Raw genomic sequence first — 15416 nt, 5'->3', positions numbered from 1 at the left:
TCAGTACAGGTTACACATGGCATCAGTATTAGTGATTTAAAGAGGAGGAAAGCTTCAATGTGGAGAAAAAAGCCAAGTAATGTTGAAGTTACTCCTTTTACCATTTACTTGGTCAGTCTGTACTGTCTACTCTCCACACAGCTGCTAAGGATCTTCCATTTTAAATACTTTCACCTCCTATTCTGCACTGCTTTGCTGCCCATTATTCAGAGATGCGTTCCAGTCATGTTTAGCACTCTGAATCTCTCTGCAGTCATTGGTTCAGCACATCATGGGTAGAGCATGGCTACAGATACAGCAAGCTATTATTATTTTACCGGCTGATCACCCATAATATTGCATTAAAACATAGAATATCACTTAATTTCCAAAAGATTCAGTGATGCTGATAATGCAGAATCTCACAACATTTCCCATCATAATGCCATAATGCACAAGTGGGAGAAATAATCCTTGCTATATCTGTACATTGTGTGACGTATTACCTCAATGACCAATGAGAGCAAGTACATCTTCTGTATAGAGCGGCTGTGTTATGATGCAGTTATTGATCATCATTGACATAATCACAAGAATCTTATGCAAAGGGAAATTGTCCGCAGCGAAGTGAGATTTCAGCCCCCAAACGTCTGTAATATTAATGCAATGTCTTACTTTTGTTGCAGTGAACACTGAAGAGACGGATCTACTACAACACTGTACAGGATGAGCATACGCTACAAGCAGCAAAATGATCTTGCAGTTGACAGTATGTTGTTCTGGTAATGTGCACAATTATTATTTATGGGCTACACACCACAGTGCTGGACATATTCTGTTAACTTCAACTCTACTCCTAACATGGAGATGTCTTCCTGGTGTTACTGATTCAGTACATCATATGCACAGTGTGGTTATGATATGATGGATTGATTTAATGAACCCACCAACCAATGATGACATCTGCATCATCTTCTGTAAAGTGCAGCTACAGCATGATATTATCAGCATTTGGTGCGGTATAATCAGAGGTATCTATGTGCTTTTGTGCCTGTTTTAAGTCCTCCAGCTTAACGCCCCTACACCTCCCACTACACAGGCATACTTACTTATGCATACACTGACATCTGGCATACCTACACACACCCCAGGGCCACTTCCTTCCCCTGATGTCAGGGAGAGGATGGGCATGCAGAGTGCAGTAAGTCTCCACGTTACTCTGGCCAACAGTCTTGGCCTACCTCCAGCATCTGTCACCCACAACATCTGTTCCCTCCTTGTAAAGTGCTGAACTATCTCACCTGGGTCAGTGCTATAGCTGATCACAGTGCCCGATCAGGATGTCACTGTGACAGGCAGCAGTGCAGATTGACCGGTCAATCAATGCAGTGCCGCAACATACTGCTGCGGCACAGTTTATTCGAGCATTTGCCCGTTCTGTGCCGCAGCAGTAGCCTGGCGCGCGCCCGAGTGTGACGGGCGCACGCCGAAGCAGCGGAAGAGCGCCCTCCGATCGGGGCGCTCTCCCTACCGCTGCCGGGTCCGCCGGGTCCCCCGGAACCCCCTGCCGCTGTCCCGCGATTGCGGGACACCAGGGCTCCCTCGGGGAGCCCCTGGACATGCGTGCAGCGGGCGCACGCTCCCGATGACGCGTGACCGCGCGTCTATGACGCGCGGCACGCCGAGGGGCGGCCACTAGCAAGCCGGGAGATTTCCCGGCTTGCGGTACCGACCACACTTCAATAAAGTGTGTCGGTAGTGTATGCACTAAATGAGATTTCCGTGCCCCCAGTCAGGTTACTCCCTGGGCAGTGACCCTGCTCACACCCTCCCCTAGTTCCACCTCTGATCACAATTATCTCTCTTGGAGAGTGTAGCAAATTGGAGTTGGGGGAATCTCACCTCTGCCATGCATGGTCACAATCTGGGCACAGGACCCAAATAGTGGGCAATGTGGCACTTCTTACAGTAGAGAATAAGTAACTTTATTCTTTACTTGTGTATTAAGGACCTTATTTGCATTAAATTCAGTCCACATGGGACCAAGACTTTCTGGCTTACTGAACAAAGTGGAATTGTTTCGTAGAGGGTGGAGAATTGTATTTTATCTGAAATTACCCCCTCTGCACAAAATACAAACAATTATACCCATACAAGTACCTTGTGGAAGTTGTTGCCCTCTATCTTCCTGTGGTCTCTCCCTGTTTCTCACCGTGCCTCCTCCCATTTCCTTGCACCTCTGCGTCTCCGCATATATCCCTATACTCAGAGCCGGCTCCGGTCAGTGACATGGGATGCCCAAATATGAGCATACCCATATATGGGCATCCATGCCACTGACCGGAGCCCGCTCTGTTGCGGATATGGAGAGAGACTGGGAGATTTACATCCCCTTATAATTCATATGGTGCATAGTACCGGCACGTATTGTTTTACCGGTACTGTGTACCTTCCTACTTCCACACTGGTACAGTATATGCTGCAGTGGGACTGAGAGGGATATATTGGTAACACATAGTCATTGTTGGGGGAATTCAATCCATTTTGAAAATAGTAATGAAATGTTTTTTACTTTTCTTTTTTTTCAGTAATGAAGAATGAAACATTTCTGTTAAAATTGAATTGGAGGTGAACTGGATTCATCATCAACTCTGCACCAGTGTGAATTGATGTTCTTTAATGTTCTGATAAGGTACATGCAACATCTCTTCCTCAACCCCTGCACCACTCTCTGCCTCTTGCCTCTCTCTCTCCACCTCCCTGCTAAGCGTATTAACCCATGCCCTCTAGATCGTATCCCCTCACACCTTACTGCATCTCTTAGTCCCCACTCTCACCCACATCTTCAATTCCTCCCTATTCTCTGGCTCTTTACCCTCTTACTTTAAGCCTGTAGTGGTCACCCTTTTCTCAGAAACAACCTACACCCTATGTGCCTTACTAACTACCGCCCTGTATCCCTCCTGCTGTTTGTCTCCTAATTGCTAGAATGTCAACATTCTTAAATCACATTCCCTCCTGGATCCTTTACAACCTGCCTTTCGTACAGCTCGTTCTACAGACTGTGCTTAAAGTAAATTCCCAAGGTCACTTTTCCCTACTAATCCTACTTGATCTATCTGCTGCGTTTGATGCTCTCAATCACTCTCCTCCTTCATATTCTAAACTCTCTCTTGGTATCCGTAACACAGTTCTATCCTGGTTTTCATCATAACTTTCCTGTCACACATTCTCCATCTCTGTTGCTAACATGTCTTCGTCTTCTATTGATCTGTCTGTGGGTATACATCAGGGCTCTGTTCTGAGATCTCTCTTTCTCTCTACATACTATCATTTGGTGACCTCATCAACTCTTTGTGACAATCCTATAAATAACAAATACAAATATCAGGTCATGGGAATAAGTGATTTGGACATAAAAGTAACATTTCGGAAGTGTGGACAACTAATACATCTTGTAGATTGCCTTTACAGTGTGATGTCATTGATTCAGTAGATTGTGTGCAGACCAGGACTGCAGTACAGTGTCACTCACATGGATGACTTGCGTGGTAGAAGCTCAAGAACAAGGATGTCAAACTCCAGTCCTCGAGGGCCGCAAACAGGCCAGGTTTTCAGGATATCCCTACTGAAAACCTGGCCTGTTTGGGACCCTCGAGGACTGGAGTTTGACATGCATGCTCTAGAAGGAGCACAGCTGTGGGTGGGAGGTGGATTTGCTTTGCATCAAATGGTTTGGAGCAAGGTTTATTGTATGTATTATCATAATAACAATGCAATGCTTAACTTTTATTTCAGGAGGGATGACTGCAGAACAGAAGTGAATATTGAAGCCATGTGTTCCTTTTCTTGCAAAAGAGAAAATTTGAAGGACAGTTGAAGAGAAGGAAAATTACTACACAGAGACAGATAAGCAATGTGTATATTTCTCATTTACCATTTAGTATTTGTCGTTTTATTGACTCCACACAATCCGGCTGCTACGGGTTTCACATTGAATATTTTCATCTCTACTCTACCCCTTCCTGTGATCTGAACCATGCAGGTTTTCGTTGATTCAATACATCATGAGTAGAGGGTGGCTACAGTATGAAGTAAAGACCCAAGGACCACATCTACTACCATTCATAACAAGAACATGTGCAGTAGCGCACAGCTGCAGTTCTATGTGATTGTTATGAAAGGTTGAGGTGGTTCAATTCTATGAATCTGGAGTGGGATGGATCCTGTTTGCATCATATGGTTTCATCTAGGCCAGTAGATTATATAACTCTCAGTACAGGTTACACATGGCATCAGTATTAGTGATTTAAAGAGGAGGAAAGCTTCAATGTGGAGAACAAAGCCAAGTAATGTTGAAGTTACTCCTTTTACCATTTACTTGGTCAGTCTGTACTGTCTACTCTCCACACAGCTGCTAAGGATCTTCCATTTTAAATACTTTCACCTCCTATTCTGCACTGCTTTGCTGCCCATTATTCAGAGATGCGTTCCAGTCATGTTTAGCACTCTGAATCTCTCTGCAGTCATTGGTTCAGCACATCATGGGTAGAGCATGGCTACAGATACAGCAAGCTATTATTATTTTACCGGCTGATCACCCATAATATTGCATTAAAACATAGAATATCACTTAATTTCCAAAAGATTCAGTGATGCTGATAATGCAGAATCTCACAACATTTCCCATCATAATGCCATAATGCACAAGTGGGAGAAATAATCCTTGCTATATCTGTACATTGTGTGACGTATTACCTCAATCACCAATGAGAGCAAGTACATCTTCTGTATAGAGCGGCTGTGTTATGATGCAGTTATTGATCATCATTGACATAATCACAAGAATCTTATGCAAAGGGAAATTGTCCGCAGCGAAGTGAGATTTCAGCCCCCAAACGTCTGTAATATTAATGCAATGTCTTACTTTTGTTGCAGTGAACACTGAAGAGACGGATCTACTACAACACTGTACAGGATGAGCATACGCTACAAGCAGCAAAATGATCTTGCAGTTGACAGTATGTTGCTCTGGTAATGTGCACAATTATTATTTATGGGCTACACACCACAGTGCTGGACATATTCTGTTAACTTCAACTCTACTCCTAACATGGAGATGTCTTCCTGGTGTTACTGATTCAGTACATCATATGCACAGTGTGGTTATGATATGATGGATTGATTTAATGAACCCACCAACCAATGATGACATCTGCATCATCTTCTGTAAAGTGCAGCTACAGCATGATATTATCAGCATTTGGGCATGCAGAGTGCAGTAAGTCTCCACGTTACTCTGGCCAACAGTCTTGGCCTACCTCCAGCATCTGTCACCCACAACATCTGTTCCCTCCTTGTAAAGTGCTGAACTATCTCACCTGGGTCAGTGCTATAGCTGATCACAGTGCCCGATCAGGATGTCACTGTGACAGGCAGCAGTGCAGATTGACCGGTCAATCAATGCAGTGCCGCAACATACTGCTGCGGCACAGTTTATTCGAGCATTTGCCCGTTCTGTGCCGCAGCAGTAGCCTGGCGCGCGCCCGAGTGTGACGGGCGCACGCCGAAGCAGCGGAAGAGCGCCCTCCGATCGGGGCGCTCTCCCTACCGCTGCCGGGTCCGCCGGGTCCCCCGGAACCCCCTGCCGCTGTCCCGCGATCGCGGGACACCAGGGCTCCCTCGGGGAGCCCCTGGACATGCGTGCAGCGGGCGCACGCTCCCGATGACGCGTGACCGCGCGTCTATGACGCGCGGCACGCCGAGGGGCGGCCACTAGCAAGCCGGGAGATTTCCCGGCTTGCGGTACCGACCACACTTCAATAAAGTGTGTCGGTAGTGTATGCACTAAATGAGATTTCCGTGCCCCCAGTCAGGTTACTCCCTGGGCAGTGACCCTGCTCACACCCTCCCCTAGTTCCACCTCTGATCACAATTATCTCTCTTGGAGAGTGTAGCAAATTGGAGTTGGGGGAATCTCACCTCTGCCATGCATGGTCACAATCTGGGCACAGGACCCAAATAGTGGGCAATGTGGCACTTCTTACAGTAGAGAATAAGTAACTTTATTCTTTACTTGTGTATTAAGGACCTTATTTGCATTAAATTCAGTCCACATGGGACCAAGACTTTCTGGCTTACTGAACAAAGTGGAATTGTTTCGTAGAGGGTGGAGAATTGTATTTTATCTGAAATTACCCCCTCTGCACAAAATACAAACAATTATACCCATACAAGTACCTTGTGGAAGTTGTTGCCCTCTATCTTCCTGTGGTCTCTCCCTGTTTCTCACCGTGCCTCCTCCCATTTCCTTGCACCTCTGCGTCTCCGCATATATCCCTATACTCAGAGCCGGCTCCGGTCAGTGACATGGGATGCCCAAATATGAGCATACCCATATATGGGCATCCATGCCACTGACCGGAGCCCGCTCTGTTGCGGATATGGAGAGAGACTGGGAGATTTACATCCCCTTATAATTCATATGGTGCATAGTACCGGCACGTATTGTTTTACCGGTACTGTGTACCTTCCTACTTTCACACTGGTACAGTATATGCTGCAGTGGGACTGAGAGGGATATATTGGTAACACATAGTCATTGTTGGGGGAATTCAATCCATTTTGAAAATAGTAATGAAATGTTTTTTACTTTTCTTTTTTTTCAGTAATGAAGAATGAAACATTTCTGTTAAAATTGAATTGGAGGTGAACTGGATTCATCATCAACTCTGCACCAGTGTGAATTGATGTTCTTTAATGTTCTGATAAGGTACATGCAACATCTCTTCCTCAACCCCTGCACCACTCTCTGCCTCTTGCCTCTCTCTCTCCACCTCCCTGCTAAGCGTATTAACCCATCTAATGTAATCCACATTCCATGTCTCACTTTACTCTTCACTTCTCACGTGCCCTCTGGAATGACTGCTCTCTGACTAACAAGGTCTATTTGTACATGACCTCTTCTGCTCTCATCATCCACCACCTCTCATTCCCCTCACCCCTGTCCTACTCGATACCTCAGCTTAATTGAACTCTCTCCTCTGACATCTACCCTTATCTCTAACCTCTCCTCACTTTCTGCTTAAACTAACTATCTTGTTAACTTTTACAATGCTATCATCTCCTCCTCCTCCCTCCTCCTCCTCCCTCCTCCATCATATATATGCCCCTTCTAGGCTCTGACACACTCATCCCTGTAAGGCCATGATTATCATGGGCACATGCTTGGTCATCCACAGTGCGTGCGAGCGATGCAGAGCCGCCTCGGACCTCAGTGCAGGGATTGCTGCATACCCCCAGCATCTGTCACCCACAAACAATACACACACTAATACTCCCCACAATACACACTATAATACCTCCTCAATACTAATCTCCCCAATAATATTATAGCTCCAAACACAATATACACAACACCCTTACACAAGATACACAATCTAGTACTCTCCTCTGCACCTCTACACACAATATAATACTCCCACACACACAATATACACACTACCCTCCTACCCCCATAAAATACAACCAATAATACACACACACTTTGTGGATGTTGGGACCAGCTCCCGGCATGCACCAGTGAAAGAGAGAGGCCCGCAGAAGCTCGGAAGAACTCCCTCCATCCGTGCCTTCCTCCGTTTCACATCTTCTCCCTGTCTCTCTCCCTCCCTTTCCTTGCATCTCCCTGCGTCTTTACGTATACCCAGTCAGTGACGGCTCTGGTCACGTGATGCCTTAATATGGGCTTATCCATATATGTTCATCCACGTCACTAATGTGATGCCCGCACTGTTGCGGAGCTGGTACTTACGACGGGCACTTATTGTTTTATCAGTACTGCGTACCTGACTCTACCGGCCTACTTTCAACACTAGTACAATATGTGCTTCACTACGAGTGAGTGGGGAATATTGGCATCACACAGTCACTGTTGAATATGCCATTCAATCCATTTTGAAAATAGTAATGCAATGTGGTTTTGTTTTGTTTGCTTTTTGCAGTAATGAAGAATGGAAAAGTTATATTAAAATTAAATTGGAGGGGGACTAGATTCAGCATTTCATCATGAACTCTGCACTTGTGAGAATTTAACTTCTTGAATACCCTGACAGGTACACGCAACATTAAGACTATAATCTGCTGTGCAAGCTTTCGTGCTATACCTCCCCCTCAGGTTTTGATTTATACATTTGCTCCCTCAATTCATGTCCTCTAATATTTGAAAGCTCTCTCCTAGCATTTTCTCTTTACCACAGAACGTCATCCCAATGTAACCTCTCTCTTGTTCTTTTTCCTCACTCCTCTGTTAAACTTTTCTAATTTCTCTAACTTCCACACTCCTGCTTTTATCCACATGTTCTCCTCTTTCCTTCCCCTACCTTTGCATGTGTCTACACACTGCACCATTTGTACAGACCTCTATTGCAGCTATTTCTGCACTGCTCAATGAAAAGCACTCTTTAATATCCTATTCTCTGTGCCCCCTCTCTCTGCGCCCCCTCTTTTGGCGCCTCCTCTCTCTGCGCCCCCTCTCTCTGCGCCTATCTGTCTCATTCTCTCTACGTCCCTCTCTCTCTACATAGAGCTATCTCTGTCTCTCTCTACACCTATCTCTGTGTCTCCTTCTATGTTTGCTGATGTGTGGGATATCTCTTATAATCTTGAACCTGCTCATATACACATCGGGCCTCCCTGCCTCTGCCTCCCTGCTAAGAGTGTTAACCTATCTAATGTAATCCACATTCCTTTCCTTACTTTTCTCTTCCCTTCTCCTATGCCATCTGGAATGTCCGTTCTCTGACTAACAAGGCTCTAGTTGTACATGACCTCTTCTGCTCTCATCATTCACAATCAGTCATTCCCCTCACCCCATCTTACCTGTCCCACTGATTTGCCTCTGCTTAATTAAACTCTCCTCTGACATCTACTCTAACCTCTCTGCTCTCTCTCTCTTTCCGCTTAAACTAACAATCTTATTAACTCTTACAATGCTATCCTCCTATCTATATGCCCCCTCTAGGCTCTGACACACTTGTCCCTCTAGCCCACACCCTTGGCTAAATTCCCAAACATGTTCATCACACTTCCACTCGCTGTTCTTAATGCCTATGAAGGAAATCACACAATTGATATTTGATTTTTCTACAGTAAAAATGTCTCCAGTCCTGTATAAAGCTGCTCTCTGGGGCCAAACCACACTACTTTTTTTTCACATTCATCAACACTCAAATTTAATTTACGCTGTCTTTTTTTCCCTGTATTTGACTCCCTCCACTAACCTTCTCCTCACACTTGCCATCCTTCCTTCACTTCTCCTCAAGCATTTGACTACTTCAGAGGCAAGGTGGATGCCACCCACAAGGAGATTCCTTCTGTCCCTTCCCCCTTCTCTCCTTCTACCTAATTCTCCTTCTGCATTTGACTCTTTTTCTTCTCTTACAGAGCTGGAAGCAAATCATCTTCTCTTCTCCCTCTACCACATGCCCTCTAGATCGTATCCCCTCACACCTTACTGCATCTCTTAGTCCCCACTCTCACCCACATCTTCAATTCCTCCCTATTCTCTGGCTCTTTACCCTCTTACTTTAAGCCTGTAGTGGTCACCCTTTTCTCAGAAACAACCTACACCCTATGTGCCTTACTAACTACCGCCCTCTATCCCTCCTGCTGTTTGTCTCCTAATTGCTAGAATGTCAACATTCTTAAATCACATTCCCTCCTGGATCCTTTACAACCTGCCTTTCGTACAGCTCGTTCTACAGACTGTGCTTAAAGCAAATTCCCAAGGTCACTTTTCCCTACTAATCCTACTTGATCTATCTGCTGCGTTTGATGCTCTCAATCACTCTCCTCCTTCATATTCTAAACTCTCTCTTGGTATCCGTAACACAGTTCTATCCTGGTTTTCATCATAACTTTCCTGTCACACATTCTCCATCTCTGTTGCTAACATGTCTTCGTCTTCTATTGATCTGTCTGTGGGTATACATCAGGGCTCTGTTCTGAGATCTCTCTTTCTCTCTACATACTATCATTTGGTGACCTCATCAACTCTTTGTGACAATCCTATAAATAACAAATACAAATATCAGGTCATGGGAATAAGTGATTTGGACATAAAAGTAACATTTCGGAAGTGTGGACAACTAATACATCTTGTAGATTGCCTTTACAGTGTGATGTCATTGATTCAGTAGATTGTGTGCAGACCAGGACTGCAGTACAGTGTCACTCACATGGATGACTTGCGTGGTAGAAGCTCAAGAACAAGGATGTCAAACTCCAGTCCTCGAGGGCCGCAAACAGGCCAGGTTTTCAGGATATCCCTACTGAAAACCTGGCCTGTTTGGGACCCTCGAGGACTGGAGTTTGACATGCATGCTCTAGAAGGAGCACAGCTGTGGGTGGGAGGTGGATTTGCTTTGCATCAAATGGTTTGGAGCAAGGTTTATTGTATGTATTATCATAATAACAATGCAATGCTTAACTTTTATTTCAGGAGGGATGACTGCAGAACAGAAGTGAATATTGAAGCCATGTGTTCCTTTTCTTGCAAAAGAGAAAATTTGAAGGACAGTTGAAGAGAAGGAAAATTACTACACAGAGACAGATAAGCAATGTGTATATTTCTCATTTACCATTTAGTATTTGTCGTTTTATTGACTCCACACAATCCGGCTGCTACGGGTTTCACATTGAATATTTTCATCTCTACTCTACCCCTTCCTGTGATCTGAACCATGCAAGTTTTCGTTGATTCAATACATCATGAGTAGAGGGTGGCTACAGTATGAAGTAAAGACCCAAGGACCACATCTACTACCATTCATAACAAGAACATGTGCAGTAGCGCACAGCTGCAGTTCTATGTGATTGTTATGAAAGGTTGAGGTGGTTCAATTCTATGAATCTGGAGTGGGATGGATCCTGTTTGCATCATATGGTTTCATCTAGGCCAGTAGATTATATAACTCTCAGTACAGGTTACACATGGCATCAGTATTAGTGATTTAAAGAGGAGGAAAGCTTCAATGTGGAGAACAAAGCCAAGTAATGTTGAAGTTACTCCTTTTACCATTTACTTGGTCAGTCTGTACTGTCTACTCTCCACACAGCTGCTAAGGATCTTCCATTTTAAATACTTTCACCTCCTATTCTGCACTGCTTTGCTGCCCATTATTCAGAGATGCGTTCCAGTCATGTTTAGCACTCTGAATCTCTCTGCAGTCATTGGTTCAGCACATCATGGGTAGAGCATGGCTACAGATACAGCAAGCTATTATTATTTTACCGGCTGATCACCCATAATATTGCATTAAAACATAGAATATCACTTAATTTCCAAAAGATTCAGTGATGCTGATAATGCAGAATCTCACAACATTTCCCATCATAATGCCATAATGCACAAGTGGGAGAAATAATCCTTGCTATATCTGTACATTGTGTGACGTATTACCTCAATGACCAATGAGAGCAAGTACATCTTCTGTATAGAGCGGCTGTGTTATGATGCAGTTATTGATCATCATTGACATAATCACAAGAATCTTATGCAAAGGGAAATTGTCCGCAGCGAAGTGAGATTTCAGCCCCCAAACGTCTGTAATATTAATGCAATGTCTTACTTTTGTTGCAGTGAACACTGAAGAGACGGATCTACTACAACACTGTACAGGATGAGCATACGCTACAAGCAGCAAAATGATCTTGCAGTTGACAGTATGTTGTTCTGGTAATGTGCACAATTATTATTTATGGGCTACACACCACAGTGCTGGACATATTCTGTTAACTTCAACTCTACTCCTAACATGGAGATGTCTTCCTGGTGTTACTGATTCAGTACATCATATGCACAGTGTGGTTATGATATGATGGATTGATTTAATGAACCCACCAACCAATGATGACATCTGCATCATCTTCTGTAAAGTGCAGCTACAGCATGATATTATCAGCATTTGGTGCGGTATAATCAGAGGTATCTATGTGCTTTTGTGCCTGTTTTAAGTCCTCCAGCTTAACGCCCCTACACCTCCCACTACACAGGCATACTTACTTATGCATACACTGACATCTGGCATACCTACACACACCCCAGGGCCACTTCCTTCCCCTGATGTCAGGGAGAGGATGGGCATGCAGAGTGCAGTAAGTCTCCACGTTACTCTGGCCAACAGTCTTGGCCTACCTCCAGCATCTGTCACCCACAACATCTGTTCCCTCCTTGTAAAGTGCTGAACTATCTCACCTGGGTCAGTGCTATAGCTGATCACAGTGCCCGATCAGGATGTCACTGTGACAGGCAGCAGTGCAGATTGACCGGTCAATCAATGCAGTGCCGCAACATACTGCTGCGGCACAGTTTATTCGAGCATTTGCCCGTTCTGTGCCGCAGCAGTAGCCTGGCGCGCGCCCGAGTGTGACGGGCGCACGCCGAAGCAGCGGAAGAGCGCCCTCCGATCGGGGCGCTCTCCCTACCGCTGCCGGGTCCGCCGGGTCCCCCGGAACCCCCTGCCGCTGTCCCGCGATCGCGGGACACCAGGGCTCCCTCGGGGAGCCCCTGGACATGCGTGCAGCGGGCGCACGCTCCCGATGACGCGTGACCGCGCGTCTATGACGCGCGGCACGCCGAGGGGCGGCCACTAGCAAGCCGGGAGATTTCCCGGCTTGCGGTACCGACCACACTTCAATAAAGTGTGTCGGTAGTGTATGCACTAAATGAGATTTCCGTGCCCCCAGTCAGGTTACTCCCTGGGCAGTGACCCTGCTCACACCCTCCCCTAGTTCCACCTCTGATCACAATTATCTCTCTTGGAGAGTGTAGCAAATTGGAGTTGGGGGAATCTCACCTCTGCCATGCATGGTCACAATCTGGGCACAGGACCCAAATAGTGGGCAATGTGGCACTTCTTACAGTAGAGAATAAGTAACTTTATTCTTTACTTGTGTATTAAGGACCTTATTTGCATTAAATTCAGTCCACATGGGACCAAGACTTTCTGGCTTACTGAACAAAGTGGAATTGTTTCGTAGAGGGTGGAGAATTGTATTTTATCTGAAATTACCCCCTCTGCACAAAATACAAACAATTATACCCATACAAGTACCTTGTGGAAGTTGTTGCCCTCTATCTTCCTGTGGTCTCTCCCTGTTTCTCACCGTGCCTCCTCCCATTTCCTTGCACCTCTGCGTCTCCGCATATATCCCTATACTCAGAGCCGGCTCCGGTCAGTGACATGGGATGCCCAAATATGAGCATACCCATATATGGGCATCCATGCCACTGACCGGAGCCCGCTCTGTTGCGGATATGGAGAGAGACTGGGAGATTTACATCCCCTTATAATTCATATGGTGCATAGTACCGGCACGTATTGTTTTACCGGTACTGTGTACCTTCCTACTTTCACACTGGTACAGTATATGCTGCAGTGGGACTGAGAGGGATATATTGGTAACACATAGTCATTGTTGGGGGAATTCAATCCATTTTGAAAATAGTAATGAAATGTTTTTTACTTTTCTTTTTTTTCAGTAATGAAGAATGAAACATTTCTGTTAAAATTGAATTGGAGGTGAACTGGATTCATCATCAACTCTGCACCAGTGTGAATTGATGTTCTTTAATGTTCTGATAAGGTACATGCAACATCTCTTCCTCAACCCCTGCACCACTCTCTGCCTCTTGCCTCTCTCTCTCCACCTCCCTGCTAAGCGTATTAACCCATCTAATGTAATCCACATTCCATGTCTCACTTTACTCTTCACTTCTCACGTGCCCTCTGGAATGACTGCTCTCTGACTAACAAGGTCTATTTGTACATGACCTCTTCTGCTCTCATCATCCACCACCTCTCATTCCCCTCACCCCTGTCCTACTCGATACCTCAGCTTAATTGAACTCTCTCCTCTGACATCTACCCTTATCTCTAACCTCTCCTCACTTTCTGCTTAAACTAACTATCTTGTTAACTTTTACAATGCTATCATCTCCTCCTCCTCCCTCCTCCTCCTCCCTCCTCCATCATATATATGCCCCTTCTAGGCTCTGACACACTCATCCCTGTAAGGCCATGATTATCATGGGCACATGCTTGGTCATCCACAGTGCGTGCGAGCGATGCAGAGCCGCCTCGGACCTCAGTGCAGGGATTGCTGCATACCCCCAGCATCTGTCACCCACAAACAATACACACACTAATACTCCCCACAATACACACTATAATACCTCCTCAATACTAATCTCCCCAATAATATTATAGCTCCAAACACAATATACACAACACCCTTACACAAGATACACAATCTAGTACTCTCCTCTGCACCTCTACACACAATATAATACTCCCACACACACAATATACACACTACCCTCCTACCCCCATAAAATACAACCAATAATACACACACACTTTGTTGGGACCAGCTCCCGGCATGCACCAGTGAAAGAGAGAGGCCCGCAGAAGCTCGGAAGAACTCCCTCCATCCGTGCCTTCCTCCGTTTCACATCTTCTCCCTGTCTCTCTCCCTCCCTTTCCTTGCATCTCCCTGCGTCTTTACGTATACCCAGTCAGTGACGGCTCTGGTCACGTGATGCCTTAATATGGGCTTATCCATATATGTTCATCCACGTCACTAATGTGATGCCCGCACTGTTGCGGAGCTGGTACTTACGACGGGCACTTATTGTTTTATCAGTACTGCGTACCTGACTCTACCGGCCTACTTTCAACACTAGTACAATATGTGCTTCACTACGAGTGAGTGGGGAATATTGGCATCACACAGTCACTGTTGAATATGCCATTCAATCCATTTTGAAAATAGTAATGCAATGTGGTTTTGTTTTGTTTGCTTTTTGCAGTAATGAAGAATGGAAAAGTTATATTAAAATTAAATTGGAGGGGGACTAGATTCAGCATTTCATCATGAACTCTGCACTTGTGAGAATTTAACTTCTTGAATACCCTGACAGGTACACGCAACATTAAGACTATAATCTGCTGTGCAAGCTTTCGTGCTATACCTCCCCCTCAGGTTTTGATTTATACATTTGCTCCCTCAATTCATGTCCTCTAATATTTGAAAGCTCTCTCCTAGCATTTTCTCTTTACCACAGAACGTCATCCCAATGTAACCTCTCTCTTGTTCTTTCTGCTGGCTGTTTCCTCACTCCTCTGTTAAACTTTTCTAATTTCTCTAACTTCCACACTCCTGCTTTTATCCACATGTTCTCCTCTTTCCTTCCCCTACCTTTGCATGTGTCTACACACTGCACCATTTGTACAGACCTCTATTGCAGCTATTTCTGCACTGCTCAATGAAAAGCACTCTTTAATATCCTATTCTCTGTGCCCCCTCTCTCTGCGCCCCCTCTTTTGGCGCCTCCTCTCTCTGCGCCCCCTCTCTCTGCGCCTATCTGTCTCATT

The 15416-nt window shown here is 45.1% G+C and overlaps 1 long non-coding RNA gene across 1 annotated transcript; it reads left to right on the top strand.

Moving 5' to 3' along the window:
- The first annotated feature begins 3775 nt into the window (after positions 1 to 3775).
- On the top strand, positions 3776 to 8073 carry LOC142476201 (uncharacterized). Its single transcript, XR_012791425.1, has 4 exons — positions 3776 to 3897; positions 4918 to 5013; positions 6648 to 6751; positions 7983 to 8073. It is a non-coding gene; the product is annotated as an uncharacterized LOC142476201 (long non-coding RNA).
- Positions 8074 to 15416: the final 7343 nt, after the last annotated feature.

This window comes from Ascaphus truei, unplaced genomic scaffold (genome assembly GCF_040206685.1).
Source record: "Ascaphus truei isolate aAscTru1 unplaced genomic scaffold, aAscTru1.hap1 HAP1_SCAFFOLD_1487, whole genome shotgun sequence".
Classification (NCBI taxonomy): domain Eukaryota; kingdom Metazoa; phylum Chordata; class Amphibia; order Anura; family Ascaphidae; genus Ascaphus; species Ascaphus truei.
The sequence above is the reverse complement of the archived record's forward strand: the minus strand, read 5'-3'. Positions and strand labels throughout refer to the sequence as shown.